Below are 3,537 nucleotides of genomic sequence, written 5' to 3'. Positions count from 1 at the left end.
CACTCCGACATAAACGCATGCGCGCACAGAAACAAAAAAAAAAGAGATATATATATATAATAATTTAAGGTTCATGTTGACCTGCCAAGGCTTTGCAAAAAGGTATGTGAAATCCTGGGACCTATATACTTAAAAAAGGAGTCCATGTCTGATAAAACATGTCCATTTACCCTTTTGACCAGTAGGTAATATATTCCAAAGAAAGAAAAACATATTACTTTATGCCACTCCGACACTGTCTGCGGTTTATTAGAGATCCATTTAAGAAAAACACTCTTACAAGCAGCATAAGCAAGAACATTAAACAACTTCCTGTTCAAAATGTTCTTTATATTTCTAGCAGCAACACCTAACAATAAATAAAGTGGATTGAGGTCACATCCTGTATTAAATATAAGACAGCCTCCTACAAATCTGTACCCAGTAGGATTTAGTCTTTGATACATGAGATATTTTGCGAGTCTGCCCTCTTTTTCTCTGTAGTTTTTTTTATGCTTTTTGCTGGCATTCTTACTAAAGACGATCTCCAAAAGTTTCAAACTTGTGTTTTTTGATAACAATGGCTCTTAAGAAGTTTAATTCATGATAAGTTTTAACAATTAAGCCAGAGCACAAATACCATTTACTCGGTAGCCTGCATCTCCATGCCCCCCACACTCAGCAAAATTATCGTTATTGACAAAAATCACAAAAAATGTTGAGATTAAATTTTTTTGTCAATATTGCTCAAGAGTAATGGCGCAGTAATACTGATGTAATGAGGTCACATGTATGTGTTTCTTGAGTAATTTACAACTGCTTTAAAAGTTGTTTAGCAAATCTTAGTCAAGGACCAGAGCTATAAAGAGTTTTTTTTTTTTTTATCTGTTGAAAATTCAGATTCAGTCTTATTATAAATTCCCCACAAAAAAAAACAAAAAAAAAAACGGTGAACTCAACCTTAGACTAAGACTAATCTATTTATTTAAAATTAAACTTATTTACCTAGGATTCATTAACTTGATAAGATTAGTTTCCTTGTGCAGCATCAGAGTGAGCAGTAGATGGGTTGTTCCATCTGATTCAGACACTATAAATGAAAGGACAGTAAGAAGAGCAGAACAAACTCCTAACAGGAGGAGACTCACACATGGCCTATGAGACAGGATCATGAGATTCAATACTGCTTTCCTGACATCAACTCATCATGTATCAAGGGAAAACGCTCCAGTCATGAATACAATATCATTTATGTGTTTGTATCAGTGCTGTCAGCATGGACTGTGTTTCTGAACCTGCTGGTGATCATCTCCACACAGATCAGAGGTGTGTTATGGCGATTGCTCCGTTATACTAAGTTTTGCCTGGAGAGACTCTGATCTGATCTTGTCCTTTGTGTCTCCTTGTATCCTCATCATAACTTTATATCTGAGGATTTTCTATGTTGTACATCAGCAAGTGAAAGTCATAAACTTTCTGATGAAGAGTGGTAAATGTGAAATGGAAAGTTCAGTGAGAAGGAAATCTGAGAGCAAAGCTGCTCTGACATTAGGAATCATTGTCTGCTTTGTTGGATTCCGTACTATATCTGTTCTATGTCAGTAATCACTTCCGCAACCATAAATGTTTTGACATGGGTCGTGTATATTAACTCGGGTCTGAATCCTATGGTCTATGCTTTATTTTACCCCGGTTTAAAAACACAGTTAAACATCTTAACTCTGAAAATATTTCAGCCAGCATCAGTTTTTTAAAGTGTTTTTGAAAAATCACTTACTCTGCCTTTAACGGTATACAAGCAAAAACGTCAAACCCTGTTACAACTTAGTTTCAATCCAGTTGTGTTTATACATCAAGAAAACAATTTTACCATTGTTCAGCATCAGAGTGAGCAGTAGATGGGTTGTTCCATCTGATCCAGACACTATAAATGAAAGGACAGTAAGAAGAGCAGAACAAACTCCTAACAGGAGGAGACTCACTCATGGCCTATGAGACAGAGGATCATGAGATTCAATACTGCTTTCCTGCCATCAACTCATCATGTATCAAGGGAAAACGCTCCAGTCATGAATACAATATCATTTATGTGTTTGTATCAGTGCTGTCAGCATGGACTGTGTTTCTGAACCTGCTGGTGATCATCTCCACACAGATCAGAGGTGTGTTATGGCGATTGCTCCGTTATACTAAGTTTTGCCTGGAGAGACTCTGATCTGATCTTGTCCTTTGTGTCTCCTTGTATCCTCATCATAACTTTATATCTGAGGATTTTCTATGTTGTACATCAGCAAGTGAAAGTCATAAACTTTCTGATGAAGAGTGGTAAATGTGAAATGGAAAGTTCAGTGAGAAGGAAATCTGAGAGCAAAGCTGCTCTGACATTAGGAATCATTGTCTGCTTTGTTGGATTCCGTACTATATCTGTTCTATGTCAGTAATCACTTCCGCAACCATAAATGTTTTGACATGGGTCGTGTATATTAACTCGGGTCTGAATCCTATGGTCTATGCTTTATTTTACCCCGGTTTAAAAACACAGTTAAACATCTTAACTCTGAAAATATTTCAGCCAGCATTCTCTCTGGTCAATATTTTAACAGAACATCGGTTGTAATTAAACAGGTGAAGTCGTCATTCTGAAAACAATTTCACATAAAATGCAATTGTTATAAAGTCCTAAGGTAGATAATTATAATATTTTATCCTTTTAATTTACACTGCATGTATTTTAATATTATGAAGTTTGTTTCATTGAGCATGCTTGCTGATTCTTACACTGATGTTCAAATGCAGGTTTTGTCAGAATTTATACAACAGTTCTTTCTGGTTCTCGAATCTGATTGGCTGATAGGAGTGCGATATTAGAGTCCAAGAGAGCTCCTCGACCTCTTCACCGTTAGTATCACTCCGCTTGCCGAAGTTGCCGTATTTCTCACAGCGAGTGTCATGGTGGACGCCCAAATCCACGATAGTTTTAAAAATAATACTGTTTTGTGTCACGAAATTCAGTTTTAAGAGTTTTTTTTAGGCGAGAATGTGCTTGCTTGGACGTCAAATATGCGGTTTGTTAATAAAGATAACGTCTGTTTGAAAATTTGCTTTGGCATTTTCGGAGACGTGAGTTCCAGCGGCCGTTCAGCTCTCATTAAATATGATTGTTCAATAAATAATATTTTATATAAATAATAATAATAGTATTTAATAATAGTGTTTATTACCGAGACATGGCGCGTGTGTTCGTGATGGTGATTTTAGTTACATTGTTCCGCCATTAGATGGCGACAAGAGAGTGTTTTTATGAGTCAGTACTACAGTAAAGACTTTTACATTGAAAAATACGCTTTTGTAAACGGAAGTTATTTTTACTTTCAACAACGACGCAGCTAACAAATGCACTGAGCAGCGCTGTCATCAGAAATCACTCTTAACAGATGAAAGGATATTGACGATACGACAAAGATAACGCTTTCCTCAGTGGACATTCAAACTTATGTTTTATTGTGTGTAGGAGACTGAGATGCTGTATCCAGGGCTCTACGCTTATTTTTCTTTTTA

The 3,537-nt window shown here is 36.3% G+C and overlaps 1 pseudogene; it reads left to right on the top strand.

Moving 5' to 3' along the window:
* Nucleotides 1-1,963: 1,963 nt before the first annotated feature.
* Nucleotides 1,964-2,596, top strand: LOC107730949 (trace amine-associated receptor 13c-like; annotated as a pseudogene).
* The last annotated feature ends 941 nt before the right edge of the window (nt 2,597-3,537 follow it).

This window comes from Sinocyclocheilus rhinocerous, unplaced genomic scaffold, assembly GCF_001515625.1.
Source record: "Sinocyclocheilus rhinocerous isolate Xijiao unplaced genomic scaffold, SAMN03320098_v1.1 scaffold1330, whole genome shotgun sequence".
Lineage (NCBI taxonomy): Eukaryota > Metazoa > Chordata > Actinopteri > Cypriniformes > Cyprinidae > Sinocyclocheilus > Sinocyclocheilus rhinocerous.
Note: the sequence above shows the minus strand (reverse complement) of the source record. Positions and strands in the feature narration are given on the sequence as shown.